At 34.5% G+C, this 22959-nt stretch overlaps 1 protein-coding gene across 1 annotated transcript in view; it reads right to left on the bottom strand.

Moving 5' to 3' along the window:
- LOC123870027 (uncharacterized threonine-rich GPI-anchored glycoprotein PJ4664.02) overlaps window positions 1-22424 on the bottom strand; it is a 58894-nt gene extending 36470 nt beyond the window's left edge. Inside the window, exon 1 of the mRNA XM_045913186.1 lies at window positions 22283-22424. The gene's annotated coding sequence lies outside the window, so the exon portion shown is untranslated. The remainder of the gene's footprint in view (window positions 1-22282) is intronic.
- Window positions 22425-22959: the final 535 nt, after the last annotated feature.

Here is a 22959-nt window from a genome sequence, read left to right as displayed (position 1 = left end):
GAAATGTTTATACCTAGCATATCCATACTTCCATACTAATATTATAAATGCGAAAGTGTGTCTGTCTGTCTGCCTGCTACCTTTTCACGCCCAACAGTTTAACCGATTTTGACGAAATTTGGTACAGGGTCAGCTTATATCCCGGGGACGAACATAGGCTACATTTTATCCCGGAAAATCAAAGAGTTCCCACGGGATGTTTAAAAACCTAAATCCACGCGGACAAAGTCGCGGGCATCCTTATTATATTTTGAAATCAATGTTTACTTTACTTTATTTTACTCTACTTACTTTACTTACTTTAAAAAAAGTGTGTATGAAGCATTATCCGTTAACCCTTCATCTTACCCGGAGCGAAGGATTTTTATTATAGTACATGATGCATCGCTGCTCGCTAGCCCGACAATTCATTAGACTACACAATCTTTGTAGGGGTACAATCCACCCACATAAATCCCCCTTTGTTTCTCCTGCATTTTTGATGAGAGAAAAGCTCTCTCGATAGTTGATTTATTCGTTTGCGATCGTTATTTGCGTCGTCTGCATAAGTTATACAGGAAACTAATCAAGCAAGCGATGTTTTCTATGTTATGTATCAAGGCATTTAGCAACATGGTTATTATTTATTTATAGACACTTATAATATATTAAATTGTAGGTACAAGCATTGCAATCATGTTTTTAGTTGTATCATAAGTTACTGAAGAGTAAAACCAATTGATATTTAACATTTCTGAGTCACTCAAGAAAGATATTGTGCAATTTTCAAGAAATAATCTTCTATAATGAATGCAGTGTGACTTAGTTGCGACAGTAGATTGGTCTGGTTAAAGAACGTTGACTGAGGTAACTGGATGGATGAATTTACTTGTTAAATATTCTTAAACGGTGTGGAACAGTAGATGTCGCTCCAAATCGCTAAATAAATAAATGAGTTATATAATTATAGATTTGTATAATGTTTTGTCCTTTAGCCATCCGTATTATAAATGCAAAAATGTGTATGTATGTCACCTTTTCACGGCCCATCCGTTTATCTGATTTTGACGAAAGGTATAGAGAATGCTTGCATCCCAAAGACGGACATAGACTACTTTTATCTCAAAAATAAAGAGTTCTTACGGGATTTTTATACATAAATCCACGGGGTTGAAGTCACGGCCATCATCTACAAGACTAGGTAGATGGTCTTAAATAAATAAATAAAAAATAAAATCGTTTTATTGCAGGTTAGGGATCCATATAAACAGTAAAAATGCAAAATATAATATAAAATAAAGACTAGATAGATTGTACCTAGTCTTTAATAGTTACGATTATATCTTATTATCTTTCTTAGAGTTTATTAATTCTTAACGCCAACATTAATCAAGTTGTCCCATGAGATAGAATCACTTAAGTGTTCATGAAATGGCTATCGTTCAGGATGAAAGGAGCCTGAAGATAATGAAACCAGAAACATAAATAAATTGGCCGATAAAGCATGGTACGTTGAACTTGATTCATATATTGAGCTTTTAGTATACTGTATCTATGATTAAAATATTGTGCTACAATATTAATAAAACATAGGTCAATGCGTGTCAGACACATATAAGTTAGGGTCCCGAATAAAATTCTGATCTATAAGAGATTTCACAATGCTATCCTAAAGACCCATCCATTTATTTTATTTCTGTCCTTCGTCCCGGTAATGTGCCGTAAAAATAATTTATTGATCTATAATAAACAATGAGTACTTCCTATCCATATTGACCAATGATCATTTTTTGAAGAGGAAGATACTACCGAGCAGTGAGGAGAACGAATTAATATCATTGATAACTATCCAAGGGTATCACAGAGTTCTAATTAAAGAAACATAATAGAAATGGTGTGAGACAGGTTTGATTTGGGCTAAAGCGACGTAAATTAAACTGTCACAGTATGCAAATCCACCTGTTTTTAGAATAAAGCACGCTGATATTTCACTGTGTGCGGCTACAATCTCGCTCTCCTTGTTCACTTCTATACATATATTCTGAATTCTGTGATAAAAAAGGATAACATTTATTACAAATCTTATTATTCTCATATAGTATCTAAAAAAAATCTCGCTTTGCTTTATCAAAAAGCTTTCATCATGAATTAGTGAAGTACCTACCTATTGCTTTATGCCATAGTAATAAAATATTATAACAAGTGTAAATCATCCAAGGTGTAAATTAAAAATTTTCAACACCCCCGACCAGTGAAGGTTACAATAACTAGAAAACAGCTGATAACTTTCAAACGGCTGAACCGATTTTTTTGGACTATTCCGCGGCTACGATCCAAAGTATCTGAGTTTTCCATAACATCATTTTCAAATAAATAATTAAGTATATCTAGGCAACGTCCATCTTGACAGCTTGACATTTGTCAATTGACACTTGAATATTATGAACCTAAGGGTTATCTAACCTTCTTTTCTACAAGAAAACTAGAAAAAATCTGATAACTTTTAAACGGCTGAACCAATTTTTTTGGATTATAGCTAAGAACACTCTCGATCAAGCCACCTTTCAAACAAAAAAACCAAATTAAAATCGGTTCATTCGTTTAGGCGCTACGATGCCACAGACAGATACACAGATACACAGATACACAGATACACAGATACACAGATACATAGATACACAGACACACAGATACACAGATACACACGTCAAACTTATAACACCCCTCTTTTTGGGTCGGGGGTTAAAAAAGGTAATTAGTCTTAAGAACTTTAGCCCATTTTAGCCGCTCAAAAAATAAAAAATATTATTCATTAAATTTTGACCCAAATGAAGGAGTCTTCACTCGAAACTCAAATTAATATAAAATAATAATTTCAACTCGCTAAGAGCAGCAACGCGTTCATCATAATATTTTTATGGCGTTTTAAGTAAAATATAAAACCGTTTCAGGTTGTATTAAGAGTTATGCTCAACGGTGCGTCCTTTGGGATTATAAGTTATTTTTAGCAAGGAAATAAAAATAAAATAAAAGCAGAAAGCACTAAACAATTTAATTTTAACCTTAATAGAAATATTGACAAAAGGATTGGATTTAAAAGTTACCTACTTTCAGCAAATGTTGTTTTGAATTGCCGTTTTGTTTGTTTTGAAATGTATTTTTTTAAACAGCAATGGGAAATTAAGTTTTCTTCCAAGTTTCATGTAAAGTATAGTAAAAAAAAAATTGCTTCGTTTTCGAGATATTCTATTGAAAAAACTTAAAAGGGTGCATTTTCACCCCTACCTTCAATTTTCAGTGACCCATTATTTTATTTTCTAGATTTTATTTTTAGTTAAAGACTTACTAGCGGTTTTAACATACAAACTAAATAATTATAAAAAATACATAGCACAAGCTATCAGATACCATATGCCATATGCGTACGTTAATAGTCCTACACACTACCTACCCAATCCTACACATTTTGTTTCTCAGAAAATAAGGAAGGTCTGGCGACAGTGCGATCTTGCTCTATAAAAGTTATTTCATTTCATAGCACAGCATTAAAAGCATAAAGCATAACACGGCTGGCTTCACCACGGTATCCACAAGTGTAAATTAAAAATTTATAACACCCCCGACAGGTGAAGGTCACACTAACTAGAAAACAGTTGATAACTTTCAAACGGCTGAACCGATTTTTTTGGATTATAGCTAAGAACACTCGCGATCAAGCCACCTTTCAAACAAAAAAAAAAACTAAATTAAAATCGGTTCATTTAGGAGCTACGATGCCACAGATAGATACACAGATGCACACGTCAAACTTATAACACCCCTCTTTTTGGGTCGGGGGTTAAAACGACCGACTTCAATAAAGTTCTTCCAAACACAAATAGGACGCGCAATTAGGACAAACTTTTATTAGAGTTTAAATTGCCAAGTCCTACATTTTTAATCGCTATTTATCTTATGATCTTCGTAATTGTCTCACGGTCTGCTGAAGTTAAATTCTGGTTATTATTTGATAAGGACATGATAACTTCTAAGGTGCCGCCGGCTATTTGTGGTTTTCAAAAGCTCGGCTTCATTCAAGTCTTTTCAAGTTATCGGTGTACCGTGTGGCTACACTATTTTGCCTAATTTTGTAAGTACCTCCATTGTTTGGTTGACTCTCCGGACGATTTGATGTTGCTAACTTATCTTAAACACAGCATTTATAGTATACTAGCTCATGCCCGCGACTTCGTCTACGTGGATATAGGTTTTTAAAAATCCTGTGGGAATTCTCTAATTTGATGAAATTGCCCAAATCTATCTCCATTCCAAGTTTCAGCCAAACCCGTCCAGTAGTTTTTACATGAAAGAGTAACAAACATCCATACATACAAAATTTCGCATTTATAATATTAATAGGATTATGTATCGGATTCTTCACATGCTGCAAGTTTAGGGATCTAAAATACGAGTATGGTCGCCATCTTCGACATTGAATTTAATATTGTATAGAATGGCTGTCCCAAACAAAAAATATGTCCCACGAAACTGTCCAACAAGCATCAAGCACTAATCTCAATTAATTTATTGTTTGGGATGTCAAATCTAGTGCGTAGTAGGTACGGACATATATATAATCTACAGATCGTTGGCCGAAAACGAACTTTGCTGAATATAAAAAATAATATGATCTCCTTTGTATTGTAGGGACTTCCACATACCACAGTTTTATTTATGCCACTTGTATCTAGCATCTAGGGATCAATAAAACTACCAAACTAAAATTTTATTCCCAGACATTTAATGTACTATTACAATGTTTTACGGCGCTTAAACCTAAATAAAAACATTACTAGCTGAAGTTTATACATAAAAATATGAATTTATATCCACAAGGCGCCTGTAAAATAAAACATTTTTGTACATATATTTTCACGGGTGACCTGTTTAAGCTCAAGAATCGGAATACAACAAACAACTGTAGTTTACATAATTTCTGCTGTACCGAAAATCCTCATGAATATTTTCTAGGCCCGGCAAAGTTAGATGTTTTCCATACAAAAAGAAAAATCCCTACTCATCAACATTTCATTTCGACTTAGAGAAGTCACATAATGCGCAGAAGTTACGCCGAATTCTATGCTCTGACTGATATCGAGCTAGGACTTTATCTAACGACACAGCTACGAACATGCTTCAAAATATGGCGGTCTATTTCTGTGAAATTAATTCAATAATGAATATCCATATTATATACTATCTACTATAATATTATAAATGCGAAAGTGTGTCTGTCTGTCTGTCTGCTACGATTTCACGCCCCAACCGCTGAACCAATTTTAATGGGTACAGACTTGGGATACATTCCGGGTAAGGCTACTTTTCATTCCGGAAAATATAAGAGTTTTATACAGGATTTAAAACAATCAAAATTCACGCGGGCGAAGCTGCGGGCATCCCCTAGTTGCTATATATTGTCAATGGGGCCGAAAATCCTGAACTTATTTGAAAATTCAATATAATAAGATAATAAAAAGCTCTTTTCCTGAGCGCGTTTGGAACCCTCGTAGCTTTAGTTTTATGTTTACGTGATATTTAATTATCACCACTAGATCTAACCATTCTGACCATCAAAAAGAGTATAATAGTACTTTGAATAAATGATTTGACTTTTAACTTTTGAATACTAGTATAAAATAAAGCCTGCCGTTAAACTTTTGCAACAGAAATTTCGATAGCAATTAAGTAGGTATATTTATTTTGTTATTGCCCACCGGTTTTAATTTAATTTGTCCAGTTTTTCAGGCATGTTGTTTCAGACATTAAACTGACAGGCCTTTTAGATAAAACAAAAAAGCTATCTAGTATTTTTACTCGTATTTTTAAAAGTTCGTTTTATTATCAAGCTTCGTGTTACAATTTTAATTGGGGACAAATAAATTGATTACTCAATATCCTAGCAGTAATATCATATCGTAATTACTCCCACAGACTGTCAATACAATTATAAATTCAGTGCTGCAAAATACAGTAAGTATACAATAACCATATAAAAGCGTGGGTGCTCACAACTTTTCGCTTATTCGTGTCGCTCGCAAAAACTCTTAATTAGCCTAATTAAGCGTTGAAATCATTAATTAAAGTGCGAATGTTCTAAGTAATAGCCATTAACAGCTATACTTAGATACTAACGGTTCCTAAGAGCCCACAAAATGTAAAGGTACTTTCAATTACCCAATTAAAATTAAAAAAATAATTAAATTTCCAGTATCTACATGAGATAGTTTTCCTAATATGAAAACCGCACAAATCAATTTTTTTAATGTACAAAAGATAAATTATTGATCTAATGGTAACCAATGTAATGCCCAACTTACTGGATGTAAGAGATTTTCTGTGTAGATTATTTCCATTACGCACAGTTGCAGAGAAATAAGAAAGGATTTTGCATATTCCAGCGGGATTTTTCAAAATCCAAGGAAAAAGTTCAACGGGATTTTTAAATATCTAGCCTAAATCTACGTAGGCGTCGGCTAATTCCATACTTAATTATATGTATTCTGTAGATATAGGCCCTATTTAGAACGGAATTCCATTTTTGATCACTTTGGCCTAATATTCGTATACATATCTACTTCATTCAGACTTTGAAATTTGACTCGTTGTAAAATACGTAAGTAGCATTACTATCAATTATTTCAATTGCTTCACTTTCGTGTCATGAAATCTTTGAGGTAACCGTGAGACCTCATTTGATAACGGAGTATCATCAAATAATATCACTTTAACTAGTTTAACTAGTTTTCACCAATGAATAAAGTTAGTTGTAGTCATAGTTAGTAGATGTAATCAAACAGCGTTTTAAATGAGGCTGATTATTTTGAGATAAACGAAATTCCAGACTTTAAAAGAGGTATCTTTTGAATAGCCTCCACATGAATAGGACCATAGTAAATGAATAATTGGATTCAATTCAATAGAGTTCTTCTAGTCACGTACAGGCCTGCGGCTTTCCTGCAGTGCCAATGGGACGATGGGCACTAAGCGATAAAATGGCCGGCCAGTTTCTTTTCAAAACCTGAACGGATTTCTGATAGCTGCCGCAAAAGACAGATCTATATCTATCTTAGAAGAATAGTTATGGGTCTAATTAATTTAAATTATTATATTATAGGTGGAACCATCAATAATAATTATTATTAAATAAATCGATATTTTTAATACAACGGTCTCGAGGTACCTAGGTTACTAGGTACGCGACAGGTTGAAATGAAAGATTTTTTTTTGATATTACCTATGCTAATGTCAATTAAACTTTTCAAACCGTAAATTAAATGGTACTTGTTTGTAGGGTTCCGTACCCGAAGTGTGCCAACGGGGCTAACTACTAAGACTGCGCCGTCCGTCCGTCCGTCCGTCAGTGAGCTGTATCTCGTGAAACTTAGTAGGTAGAGAGCCGAAATATACACAGAATGTGTATTTTGCTGTTGTCGCTAAAAGATGAGAATTCACAAAAATTAAGAAATAATATTTCTTGTACAATGGTACGGAATTACGGAACCCTTCGTGTGCTAGTCTGACTCGCACTAGCCCGACTTTATATTTTCGTGTAGGTGCCGTCTGTTTCAACGCTTCTTTTCAATGCAACGTTTTCCTTCAAACCTTTTGAATTTTCTTTCACATTCAAATACGTACCGACATATAAAAATGTCCATCTCCCTTGACCTATCTCTACTCGGAACTTCGATCTATTATGACATTTGTAGCTCTCGATAGAATTTCGTGAATATCATTCGAGATGTTCCCAATTTGAAAAGTTAGGTAAGGTAGGTTAGTGAGTTAGTAAGAAAACCATAATTCTAGCAAAATAAACGATTATGATTATGATGATAGGTATTGCATATTATAGTTCGCGACAAGTCGAGATGGCAATGGCGTAAAAATATACTATACCCTCTAAAGTGGTTATTAACGGGCATGGTGGCTAATTTACTAAATCATGGATTGAGTAAAGTAGCCACCATGGAAATCATGGATTTACTAAATTAGTAGATACTATATCCACTAGTTAAGGACTTATTCATAATATAATTTCTGTGCCAAAATTTTTTTTTCCGTATTTTTCTTATAAAAATAGCATTTGAAAATTTCCTGTAAAACTTAATTAGTAAGTAACGTTGTAACAAAGTCCTCTGTAAATAATTGAAGTTAATTTCGCAGCAAACGTTGAAAGCGTGAATTCAATATTCTGGAAATGTAATTAGGTGCTAGAATAAACGGTCGGTTTATTTAATAACGCAAGAATAGACTTAAATTAATGGACTAAGAGCCCGCGAGGGCCAGACTTTCGTAGTTTTATAAAAGCTGAAAGTTGCTACGCGTATTGTCCTCAACACAAGGAGGAACGATCAGAGACTATGAAGTCTGTATGTCTGCCAGTTTTTTATGGCTTTTCCATTTAACCAACTTTAAAGAAATTTGGTACAGAGTTAGTTGGTAAATGGAAAAAGTTTCCATGGGATTTTCAATAACCTAAATTCACGGAGACAAACCTCATGGACATTATCTATGTATTTGTTTAGACATAGATCCGTTTTTATCTCGGAAAATGAACGAGCTACCTCGGGATTTTTTAGAAATTTATATCTACGCGGACGAAACCGCGGGCATCGTCTAGTTAAGTAATACAATTTTATTTTACTTTCTTATCTAGCTACAGATATTTATTTAGAAACCTCCTTTTAGTACGATCTCTACTACTCAAAAACATCAAAAATGTATAGTGTTTCTGAATTAGAGAATGATGCTACAAAGTAAATAGCTAATTAACCGGTGAAAAACAGAATTTTCTATTTAAATTATTTAGATGGACGACCGGGCTACTTTCGGACGGAAAATTAAATCTCTCGCGTACTAATTAGTACTCTGACAAAATGATTAGGGATAAGGACCCCTAGCTAGCACCCAAAAATTAAGACCTCTGTACTAAGCACTAGTGTGTGAGCGTGGTGTGAGGACATGAGTCGTGCCGATCAGAAAATGAAGTTCTAGGTATGAAACCAACATAGTAGATTATTAATTAGCGTAATGGATTTCAGTAAGTACAAAATTACAACTCGACTTAGTCATAGGAATATTAAAAAGCGTTATCCAGGAAAATCAAAGAGTTCCCATGGGATTTATAAGTGGCGAGTATCATGTAGTTGCTTATATTGTAAAAACAGGTAGTTAGATCTGAGCAGTACATGTTATGGTAGGTATAAATAGAAACCTATAACGGTGCAGATTCAATGAACTGAACTAATAAAGCATATCTACATATTGTAATAAAATAAAATAATCTTATTATATTATTAATCTTAAAATTGTATTATATTATTAATCTTATTGGGAAATAAAGGCTTATTATTATTATTATTATTAACGGTGCAGATTTATTATGAGAGCTTTCACGATTTTTTGAGCTTTTATCATGACGTTCTAATTAAAATTATTCAATAAAATATTATGTACCTAGCACAATAAAAAATATTTACAATAAACATTACCATAAAATTTCCATCATAAAATATTGTAGCTAACTGAAGCTTACACCCGCGTTGATATAAAATTTTATTAGGCACTTCGAATTTGTTTACAAGAAGATATCTTAGTAATTTCGTTGAAGAAAGTTTAACAACATTCGTCACACCTCCGCGTGAAACCATATCAATGTTCTAAAAGCCTAAGGTGGTTTGGTATTTATTAACTTATGAGTAAACCAAGAAAGATATTTAATAGTAATTAGTACTGAATTAAAATCAATACCTATAACTCAAAATTTAAAAAACCCCCGACACAAAAACCTCTATAAGAAAACTAGAAAAGAGCTGATAACTTTCAAACGGCTGAACCGATTTTCTCCAATTATAGCTAAGAACACTCTCGATCAAGCCACCTTTCAAAAAAAACTAAATTAAAATCGGTTCATTAGTTTAGGAGCTACGATGCCACAGACAGATACACAGATACACACGTCAAACTTGTAACACCCCTCTTTTGGGGTCGGGGGTTAAAAATCGCAATCTTGATATGCTTTATCACGACTAGGCCACGCGTTCCTCCATGGCGCTCCGTCAAAAGATATTATAAAACCTATCAAAACTAAAACCCGAGCGACCCGCAGTTTTTTGGATGTAACATCCGTCACATCAAAGTTCATATAAAATGTAGCTTATGTCACCCGGACTATAAGAACACATCGATGATAAAAACGAATTGATTCATCAAAATCGACTCAGTAGTTTAGGCGCTACCGTGGAACATATATAAAAACAGACATACGAACATACATAGAACTATATATAAATTATAACTCGTCCTTTTTGCTTCGTCGTAGTCGGATAGAAGGAAGTAAGAGTAACGCCACAAAGACAAGCGAATAGTGACTTACCTTTTGTGCTCCCGACTCGGAATATTACTCAAGTTAGGAGCACCTGATTAGCATCTTAATGATGTACTTACCTACTTGCTCCGTTTCCCGGTAATCTTTTATACGTGAGAGAAAGTCTCCGCGCGGTAGTTTGCCTCAAAACTGGTGCAAAGGTTCAAAACTCAATTAATGTTTCTTGTGATTGCTAAGTAGGCTGCGATTTTCTTTCACTAGAATTATGTAGAGTAACGATAGCTGAAGAATTATTGAGACTATCAGACATGTTAAACTTGGCTACGTTATTTCGTTCTTCTACTCAGACCAGGGCGCGTTGGTAACCCTGGGAAATAAATGACTTTGATTGTAACCCTTTTCCACTTACCCCTATCTCCCCTCGCCCCCCTCCCTCTCCCGAAATCAATTGCTAACTAGGTACAGACTTTTATGTAGGTATTGCTGGATCAACGAAGTAAAAAGACAGGCATATTAACTTATAACGCCTATGATAGGGAGCTAAGATCTTCTTTGGGTCACCTAGCCTGCAAAATGCTTAGCTATTTTGTTCTTACAAACTTGAAACAGACAAGGAGTATTTACATATATCCTAAAACGTTTAAATAACTTTTGTGAAATCTCACCAAGCTTTAGAACGTGTTTCCAAAGTTTGCAAATGAAAATAATAATATTCTTATTAAGTGTTGAGCTTTTTAGCTAGAATTTCTCAAAGCTATAGTAAACAACTAGGCGACATAAATAAATAATTACATCCACTTCGTATTTTTACAGCTTCCCGCAGTTCGCAAATAAAGTTTTCCTCTTGTTGTCTAGAGCGCTATCTCGTCGTAAATATTTAAATGGGTCGCTCTGTTTCGTTGCAATACAGTTAAGCTTCACATTTAAGTTTAAGAAAAGTTAAGTGAACGGGACTGCACCGGCAAAAACGGCGCACGGCACTACAATGAAGAGAACAGGAACAAAACTTGGCGCTTTTTAAGTTAGACTTTACTCGAAGTTACTTTCTAGCTGATGGCAACGACTTCGGCCGCGTGGATTTAGGTATTTAAAAATCCTCTGGGAACTTAATTCATTTGTGAATACAATGGGTATATCTGTAAGTGTAATTTAAGCCAGAATCGTGTACTTATTCCTACCACAGTGTGGTGTACAAATATTTTACCCTGTGACCAACATATATGAGAATAATCACATCACACTTCACACTCACACTAATATTGTAAAGGCGAAAGTTTGTATGTGTGTGTGTATGTTTGTTACTCCTTCACGCAAAAACTACTTGACGGATTTGGCTGAAATTTGGAAAGGAGATAGATAATATCCTGGATTAGCACATAGGCTACCTACTTTTTATCCCAGAAAATCAAATTGTTCCCACGGGATTTCGAAAAACCTAAATCCACGCGGGCGAAGTCGCGGGCATCGGCTAGTAAATAATTGTTAATGTTAACGAAAAATTAAATGCTGATTTTACCCACAATACGGAAAGATCTTAATTTCTCTACTAGGAAATTATTTATTTAGAACTTTCGGTTACCTATCTAGAACACTGTCTGTATCAAAGTAAAACATTAAAATGTACTAATATAATTAATTATTATGTAATGTATACGTGTGTTTCCAATTACAAAATAAGATACTAAAAAGTTATAATACCTATGTAATTTACAGGTGCAAAACAGATTTTCAAAAGTCCATGCAAGCCGATAAACAATATCTTGCGAGGCTGTCCCATTTAGTGGAAACCCCGCCAATGAAGATTTATGTTATCGATTATTGTTAGGTGAGAAAGAGTTTTTTCGATAATGATAAATTATGTGCGATGGTATGTTATAAATGCAATACAATTACCAAAACTCAACGCTTTTTAAATTGCACTTTAACTTTCGAGAAACCCAAAAGTGAGCAGCACTGCACCTTTCTTTAATGATGGTTTATTACCGATTTCGATGATAATGATAAGTTATATTACCATTGATTGCGTGTGAATTGTAAATTCGATAAATTCTGATTCATCAATTTCATGTCAATAATGTAGGAATTCGGAACTTTTTGGAACAATTTTATTAATGGTATTTTGTACATTAAGTTATACTAATTACCTACCATATTTTGATTGTCCACTAGCCATCTCAACAAAGATAAAGATGTTGTATAACATTGTGTAACATTTATAACCCCCGACCCAAAAAAAGGGTGTTTTAAGTTTGACGTGTGTATCTGTGTATCTGTCTGCGGCACCATAGCTCCTAAACTAATGAACCGATTTTAATTTAGTTTTTTTTTGCTTGAAAGATGGCTTGATCAAGAGTGTTCTTAGCTATAATCCAAGAAAGCCGTTTGAAAGTTATCAGCTCTTTTCTAGTTACTGTAACCTTCACTTGTCGGGGGTGTTATAAATTTTTAATTTACACTTGTTAATAAACTGGTTTAAATAAAAGAGTAAAAGACAATGACTTCTTTAACTGATGTAGTGATAGATGTCGTTCTTTATCTAATTATTTTTAAAGCTTTTACACTTTTAGACTTTACAGCCACATACACAAGTTCCAAAATAGTTTACGCGTGATTAATATTATCTTCTCTTGATGTAAAAAACCTAAGAAGCAACTGGCATGGCGATTCGATTACCTCGATTATTGAACTGAACCACTTCGAAGATTGCTTTTTTTACGCATATTTGAATGAAACACGAATGTGTAAACAGTACAGTAGGGCTGATCAAAATTCAAAGCACTCTTTAAACCAACCTTTCTCTTAAAACGAACCTTTCCATTATTTCAATATCAACCTTTAATAACATTTTGGGATAACATTTTTTATCAACTAATACAAAATATTTTTTATTAATTAGCAAAGTTGGGTTTATAATATAGCTACTTGTTTTATACATAATTATTACATCTCTACCTATAAATGTGTTTGTTTGTTAGTTTGTTCTTCAATCACGCTGCAATTACGGCCGACAGATTGATGTGATGTGATTTTTATTGTACATAGATAATAATAAATAATTATTAGTTTTGGAGAGTGACAGTCTACTTTTTATCCCGAAAAATCCCACGAGAGTTCCCACGGAGTTCCCACGAGATTTTTAAAACCTAAATCCACGCAGACGAAGTCACGGGATCAGCTATTATTAAATAAATTTTCCCAGTAATTTAATAAGGCAAGCTTTAAGCTTTATGGTAACATTTTCAATATTTTTTTTAAATAGTATCTACCTATAATTAAGTTAAATTTTATAAATTATAACCCTATTCTATCCCGATTTTAAGCGTTATCCCGACTGGAAGCTGTTTTTCACTCGACTGTCTACACTTAGATGTAAAAACGTATATTTTCTCTCATTCCCGATCGGAACCAGACAAACCGCTTTTATGGTTGTTTTACTGTTTGCAATTTAACTTGAAACGTTACACCCGAGGCGAACAAAATATAGGAGCATTATCACATTGCACGATACGATATCTAAATATACATACCTACCTACTTATAAAAATAAAAGTAGAAAAATGGGTAAGTATAAATACTTAAGATCTCTACTTGATGTTATAAATGCGAAAGTGTGTCTATTTGTTCTTTGCAATCATGTCGCAAAGGAGCAAAACGAATCGACGTAATTTATTACATTAATATCAATTAAGACCTGGAAAGTGACATAAGCTACTTTATCTCAAAAACACGGTTCCTGCCATATGGCATGCCCATAATTCATGCTTTTATCCTTCTATCATGCAGCAACAAGAGCGATGTAGAATTATAGACTAATTTTTATCTAGGAAAAGAAGAAGTACTCGCGGGATTAAAAAAAAACCTAAATCCACGCAGGTGAAATAGCGGGCATCATCTAGTCACACTTCACACTATTACACTATCACACTAATATTATAAAGGCTAAAGTTTGTGTGTATGTGTGTGTGTGTGTGTACGTATGTTTGTTACTCCTTCACGCAAAAACTACTGGACGGATTTGGCTGAAATTTGGAATGGAGATAGATAATATCCTGGATTAGCACATAAGCTACTTTATATTCTGGATAATCAAAGAGTTCCCACGGGATTTCGAAAAACCTAAATCCACGACGAAGTCGCGGGCGTCAGCTAGTAATTATTAAACATCTTTGGAAAATCAACAAACGCGTTTGTAGGATCTTCTGCTTGCATTTATCTACTTAAATGAGTAAAAAATATAATAATCTAATTTATTCTAAGTGGATCCGATATCGGGTCGTAGGTATAATGAGGAAACCTATAAATGGGACACTAGCACATCCCAGAGCAAGAAATATTGAAGCTCTGTGTTATTACATTCAACTTAAGTTGCTGTGGCTTTCTTGCAACATAGTATGTATAATATGAAAATATGATATGATTGTCCTATGTTGCTAAAATATTATACCGCTATATACAGGGTGTTTGGTAATTAGTATACATATAATGACGACACGTACCCATGCTACTTTGATCTGATAAATACAATTCTGAAGTATAATGACGAAATTAAATTATAAAATTTTTGTCGTAAGTTAAACATGGAAGGTACTTATGTGTGTAAAACTTACAGGTGTAATAGACTCTTAGGTATTTGGTATTAGACATCCCTATATTTTATGCCTTGTAGTGACAATTACAGTCTATCTATAAGGTGTGATACGAGATACCAGTCAAACACTATTGTACACCAGAAAAAACGAATCGTTAAAAGGACATGAAGAGCAAGTAGCTAGATAAATAAAAACTGAGCCAACAAACGTGAACAAACCATTGTTTTTAATTAGTTCATGTCAGTATACTGGTTTAGCTGAACCCGATGTGCTTAGCCGACTGAAATGGGAAGATAACTTTTTTATCCGGATCGCTCGTCCATTTGCAATCAATATACAGTCCACCAAGCTCCCAAGCATATCAAATCCCTTCAGACTGGCTTACTCTCTATTCCCTTTGACTTAAAGGTCGATATGGTATAAAGCTATTTTGATATAAAGTGTTGATGCTAGAATAGCTGGAGGTACTTTAGAACTATCCTGATCAATCTCCTGTTTGAATTATTGCATCCTCTGTTTCTATTTTCACATTTTCCAATCCAGATTGCGAATGGTGTATAAATGCGAAAACAGATTTCAAATACGATAATATAACGATAATAATTGTACATTCACAGAGTCTAAATCTATAAAAGGAAAAGGTAACTGGCTGACTGACTGATCTATCAATGCACAGCTCAAACTACTCCTAAGAAAGGTTTTTGAAAATTCTAAGTACCTCTAAAGGGGCAAAATAGAGGTTTGACATGTGTGTAGTCCATGCGGACAAAGTCGCGGGCATGAACTTGTAAATAATAAATGAATACATGAAAGTACTCGTAGTAAAAGCTTAAAAACTACGCTTTGTGACAATTTTCGTTGAAATCAGTGAATCAGATTTATAGTAAAAATAAAAAGTAGCTGTACGGAATATATTATTATGCCCTGTTTTATTTATTTTATGTTAGTTAGTAGCCTTTGTGTTTATACCTAAGTTATCTAAGTGAGGAATGTGCAGTGCTCAGATAAGCCGTCAAGCGTTTACAAGCACAAAGAAAGCTTTACCATGTAACTTTATTTTGAAAAAAAAATAAAAAAAATACAAAAAAAAAATTGTGCGTGTGATAATAAAACTAAGCATACGCGGAATTCCATTTTTGAAAATGAGTCAATATAAAGTTTTTATCATAATACATATTATAACTAGATAATGCCCGCTACTTTGTCCGCGTGGATTTAAGTTTTTTTTAATAATTCCGTAAGAATCTTTTATTTTCCAAGATAAAAAATAGCAAGAGGTCCTTCCCCGCGACGCAAGTTACCTTTGTACTAAGTTTCATCGAAATCGGTTTAACTGTTGGGTTGTGAAAAGTTAGCAGGCAGACAGACACACTATTAGTATGGATATAGTTAAAGTAGAGATTTTAATCTATGGGCACTAGCCAATAACTAGTGGTGCCACTTCTATAACGGCTTCAAAACACCGGTCCTTTTCGGCAAAATTAACGTTTAAAGAAATATCTAAGTTAATAGTAAGTTGTTTTAGTTTAGTTTTTAATTTATTTGTTTTGTCTTGGTTATTTCATGTTTTATGTGCATAAAGTTTTCTATCTATCTATCTAAGTTACTCTAAAATCGCGTCAAAAACTTAGGTACTTCATAAGCTGACACTAAATCTGTATGAGCATAACATAATGTACTTAGAATGAACGATGACCATTTTGTCGTATCTAGAGACCAATCTATTCATCTCACTAATAAACCACTAATTTAATTGGGTACTCGTGAGATGAAAACCCCATGTCGATTTACCTATTAATAAATAATAGTTGGTTGTAGGTATTACATTATACAAACACAAATATTGGTAAATGCTCGCGAGCTAAACAACTAGGTACTTTAATAAATAGAGATAATGTTTTATCTCTATTTACAGTGATACATTAATCCCTGGGGACTGTAAATCACTACTGTATAACTTATTGGAGGCTTGACAAGCGCGAAGCGTTGGAGTCGTACTGACCTAATTTTTATATGACCTGCAATGCACCAACAAGCCAAAAGTCGAAAGGAGCTTTGATTTGTTAAGTGCACAAAATCATATTAGGAATCGGCTTAGCTTGTTGGCAAAATCGTCAAATCGTCCATAGTGACTATTCATAAACATCATCAATCGATCTTGCTAGCCCATGTGCCTTAAAATGAAAAGGGCTTAGCCCATAGTTCACCACCCTGACCAAGTACGGATTGGCAGACTTCACACACCTTTGAAAACAATATGGAGAACTCTCAGTTTTATGGTCTCAAGATGTTTTCCTTTAACTCTAATTTATTTGAACACCTAGATAAGGAAAGATGGGCTCTAAGGTTCGAATTGCCTAGAGGCATCTATATGGCTCAGTTCGATTCAAAACATACCCCATTCAATAAAATCAAGAGTTTTAGGAACGGGACGGTTTGTTGATATTTCGTGAAAATTCTGGGTAAAACGTCCGTGAAAATTCAAAATTTCCCTATTCTTATTTACACTGCCTGCAATACAGAAGCAAGCCTACGAACTGAAAAGTGGAGTTTATTTGTTTTCCAAGCCAAGCCTTGAAAACGGCAGTTGGATAGTTTGCCCGCAGACAAACTTTTTTGGCTCAATTATCAACGTTCAAATATTAAAGTCGAGATTTTTCTCAACAATTTTTCGACTAACGAGGCAGTGAATAAGAAAATATTATTTCATTTCATTTTGTAGTATTCCAACATTTAGCCAAAAGCAGTGATAGCTTAGTGATAATGACTGAGTATCAATCCACTAATTTTTCGAAATTACACGTGCGTTTTACGCAACTATCGCTTGCTTTAACGGTGAAGGAAAAATCGCGAGGAAACCTGCAGAAACCTGCATGCCTGAGAGCTCTCCATAATATTCTCAAAGGGGTGTAAAGTCTACGAATCCGCATTTGACTAGCGTGGTGGACTATGACAAAACCCCTTCTTATTCTGAGAGGAGGTTGAAATGATGATTTGGAAACCTGAAAGACAATCAATCACCTTTATGCAAAAAAAATTGTTTGCACGTTTGTCTTATAATTAACACTTTGTTCATCCGATTGAAACTTTGTACAGTTGTTGTTGACATTTGCGTGAAAGTTATTGACATAGCAGCATAAACGTACACAGGTGCTACAAGAAAATGGAAGAGGTATTGCAGCTCATGCCGGGGTTTAGCTTGTGATCAAATCTTTAGTTTACAAATCATCATCAGCAAATCTATTAATTTTCAATTTGCATACTCGTCTATAGGCACTTATTACAAAACTTCGCGTAAAGGGTAATCACAAGTTTATTATAACTCTAAAGACATAAATAAATTGCGGCATGTGAATTATCTTATGCCTTTCTTTACAAGATGATTGCTTTCCGAAGTTTATTACACTTTATGCCATCGTACATGTAATGAGTTTATTAATGTTTTTGACGCTTAAAATCTCATAGTAAATTACTGTTATGCATGATTCGAAACCTTTCACTTTTATCTATATTTATATATGTATATTCAACGATTTTCCAATAAATATAGTCCGCCAATCTGCACTTGGCCAGCATACTTCTCATTCTGAGAGGAGACCTGTGCTCAGTAGTGGGACGGCGATGGGTGGATCATGATATTGATATTTAATAAATCAATTTTTTTAAATTGAAATTTAATTAGGTAATTAAGATTATTTGCCATTTTAAAAATTATACTACTTAGGTAAGTATATTATATTTTTCCGTACCAGCTTTTAAAATTACTAATTCTTATCGAAAGTTGTATCCGTTTGACTGACAGTTTCCTAACTAATTAAATTTACTACTTTACTAATTAAATAAAAAAACTATTTAATCAGACTAAAAATCGAATTTTTAGTTCATGTAAACCTCATAAACAGTATTTTCTTATCTCAAAGATTAATGAAGAATTGGCAATTTCAAAACGATTGAGACTATAAAATACATTAAAACCAAATTCACAAGTAGGTAAATGATCGCTAAGCTATGTTAAACGACTTGCAATTCCCACCAAGTGTGTCCCCAGTAATGTGAGCTAAAGTGTTCACGCAAAGAATCACGATATTTACAAAGAAAATCACTGTATTATCACTTTTTTACCCGACTGCGGCCTAAAGGAAGGGTTATGATTTTAGAAGTCTATGTATGTATGTATGTTTGTGTCCAGTTTCTGTATGTTCCACGTAGTGCCTAAACTACTGGGCCGATTTTGATGAATGAGGTGTCAATTAATTCGTTGTAAATGTTCGGGTGACATAGGCTATATTTTATACGAAAAAAATTGACCTGTTACATCAAAATAATGGGGCACTATTACTACAATAGCAATAATAATTTTTGCTATTGTATCGAGTGGGGTGTCAAATGAAAGAAGAGAAAATTCTGAGTTCATGAATATAAATGTATCTACAATAACATTAAAATATGCAAAGCGATAGAAACACAAAACTCTAATATTTCAGCGTTTATTAAAACGATCGCAGTTTGATTTCCAACTTTATTTTGTTATGGTTTTTAATAGAATAGATAGGGAAAGTGATGATCAGTCAAGAATACCCTTGTTATTTGCCGGCTCGTCTCGATAAATTGTTTAGGTGACTCTTTCCTTTGTGCCTCGGAGCCCGATTATTATCATTAATATCAGCATTATTAAGAGCCGAAAACTCTTTAGTAAAGTCGCATGCAGAAGCATCTGGGAACCCACCGCATTATTACCTTTTTAACCGACTTCGAAAAAGGAGGAGGTTCTCAATTCGTCGGAACCTTTTTTTTATGTATGTTCCCCGAAGTTGTTACTCAAAGACGCCTGGACCGATTTGGATTTTTTTTTTTGAATTTGAAAGGTTATACTTTGCAGGTGGGTGGTGGAGATGGAGAACAGAACTCCTCAATAGATAAGAACAAATTGCTCGCGATCAGTGTATTATCTTAGTAAACAGTAATGTTTTAACTGGGCATAGCTTATTAAAGTACAGTGGGCTACTAAAAATCGTGAAGTAAAAATTTCGAGAAAACTCGCACTACCGATTTATCGCACTGGATAGTATTTCTAGTACCTATGTATTACAGGTTTTGTTTATTATTGTAAGCACCTACATGACAGCCTACATCTTATACAGAGTGGAACGATCAACTTATAGAAATCATTGTTGGTATATTCTTATTTTATTGAAGTGTCTTTTGTACTGTCGCTTTATTGGTCTCATTTCCTTTATTGTAACAAAAATATTTGCATTTGTGCTTTGTAGAAATAATGAAAAAATATTTATTTATTCTATACTAGCTTTTTCCCATAACTTCGTATAAATCGCCTATAACACTCAGTGATAATGAGGCTGCTTATCAGTTCAAAAAAAATGAAAAATCTTAATTTGATCATTACTTCCAGAGATTACCTACCCATCAACATCAAAACTTACAAACTTTAGCTCTTTATAATATTATTCAACAAGGAAAAACAAGCATTTATCAACAATTAGTAATTAATTTAAAATGATTCCGACAAATACCGGCTGCGGTATGGACTGTATCTTTTTCAGACCACGCCTTTTTAAAGCGCATAAAATCTGCCATTTTGATTTTATACAAATTTTATGTACATACTTACATTATTAAAATTTTGACACTAGCGCCATCAAGACGAATCTAATGACATATTATATTTTATCAAAATCGACTGAGCCTTTGAGTAGTAACGAGCGAGATACGAAGGGAAATACATACACAAGTCAAACACATAACCCTCTTTTTAGTTTACGCCGCAGTCGAATAAAAAGTTGAGGCAATATTATGATCAAGAAGAAATGCACTAGGTAGCTATTATACGAACTTTTTGTAATCCGATCATACCTAGGAAGTATGAAACTATGAGAAATGTGGCCGCAGTGGCAAACGCGTTCGGAATAATTACATTATATTACCACAGCTTTTACAACTCCGACGTGGGGAAAAGTTTCCGATAGCTTTTATTTATGAAGTAAGTTGTTGTTGAAGACGTTCAGGATGGACGCCTAAGTAACTAATAGATAGAGAGGTGATGGCAGAAAAAATTAAATCATAAACTTGCGTGTCAGAAGTTTGGTATGTATTCGGAGATCGTTTCATTTGTCTTTTGCGTTCTTTGCATTGTGCGTATTAGCTGTTGATATTAGTTATTACTTTATTAGTACAAAATTACTAAAATCAATTTCTGGCATAATAATGAAACTGCGTTTTTTCGTTAAAAAATCTGGCAGAATATATCGTCACTTTTCACTAATATTTTGTTAAAACCTTACACCTAAATCTCTTCAGCAGTTTGTCTTTAAGTTATTACAAACCTTATTGGCTGGACAGCGCATATTGTTAGGGATGATTTATGCTAGACCGTGCCAGGCCCGAGCCGTGCCTCATCCGCGGCACGTCCGACGCACAGCCGATCCACGGATTGCAATTTAATATGAAGAGTCAAGAAACTCGGACACAGAACCGTCTGATGTGACAACAAATTGCCAATTGACTCGGACGAGGCACGGCTCGGGCCCGGCACGGTCTAGCATAGGTAAATCATCCCTTACGAATATGAATTATCGAGACACTGGGAAAATTTTCTGCTGATTATCTCTTTCCAAAACCATTTTCATTGTAGTAAATGATATAAGTTATGCTTCATGAAATAAATTCATTTCACAGATTACATGCCGATTACCTGCCGAAACGGGAAATATTGCAAAATTCCAACCGAAATCGGGAAAGGAAATGTTCTCCTTTTTTTAAAGTAAACGCTTTTAGAAAGAGAAAATCTGAAGAAGCGTCAGGAAATTTTCTCAATTCACTTCTTTTGGATGTCCCGAATATAAAAAGTGTATAAAAGTACCTAGTTAATATTAAGTTATTAATGTCGTTGAAATAAAGCGTATTCTAATCTGTTTAGTAGTTTTTTTTTTTAATTTTAAGTAGGTACCTATACTATCCCGAAATAAGTATCTACATATACTCAGACTTGGGCGCGTTTGGAACCCTCGTAACTTCAGGGAATACTTTTGATATTGTGTCAGTTTTTGCACTGGAAAACTGTCAAAATATCAAATTGTATAAAATAAATTATTATTTACTTTCATTCAAATAATAATACATATTTCACAAAAATAAAAACTAACAAAGAAAAACAATTAGATAGGTGTATTAAAATAAGAATAATTAAAGAAATCACTCTACCCTCTACTCTACCCTCCCTCTACCCTCTACTCTAATCACTCCTACCCTCCAGAAAAACAATATTTCAAAATGACAACAATAAAACAGAAACAAAAAGAAAACAAGAACGAGAGAAATTAAGGGAAAAACTCACCCGGAAAAATTCGGTGTTTATTCGAGCTAATCAGAAGTACAATAGCATCACGATTCACGAAAACCTTAACGAGATTTTGTTTCTTTCAGAATTAGCGCTGGCGCGTGTCTCGCGTACGAAGTTGCACGAGCTTTGCCGGCAAAAGGCGGGAACTGACTGAGTCTCGACTCTCGACTTCGAGTCTCGCTCGAGGCTCGACCGGCGTGAGGCGTCGCGAACTCTACCCGGTCGCGGCCATCGCGGACCCCCTCCGGCGATTACTCCACTTTCTGTTAGGCCTACGCCACACTTGACGGCAATTCCGACGCCGAAGTCCGAACTTCCGCGTCCGAACGCCAATACATGTTAAATGCATATAAATTAGCATTCCGTCGCGGACCGCTCGCCTTCAGCGTCTGTTCCGTCCTTTTTTTTCTCTCTCGTCTGGCTTTACACTGATTAGCCAATGTCAAGTTAGGGAATTAATGTATAAGTATGGACTTCGTCTGTGCCGGCGCCCGCCGACATACATGCGGCGCCCCTTTAGAGCGCTTCCCAGTCAGTTCCACTACCAATAAACACCAGCAGAACACAAAAACCGGCCACTTCTAACAAAAAAACACTCCAAAAAGGCACAACACGCGCGCCAGCAAACGCCACCACAGACGAATTCCGTTCCGTCCTTTAGTCATTTATAT

The sequence above is a fragment of the Maniola jurtina genome, chromosome 12 (genome assembly GCF_905333055.1).
Source record: "Maniola jurtina chromosome 12, ilManJurt1.1, whole genome shotgun sequence".
Classification (NCBI taxonomy): Eukaryota; Metazoa; Arthropoda; class Insecta; order Lepidoptera; family Nymphalidae; genus Maniola; species Maniola jurtina.
The sequence above is the reverse complement of the archived record's forward strand: the minus strand, read 5'-3'. Positions and strand labels throughout refer to the sequence as shown.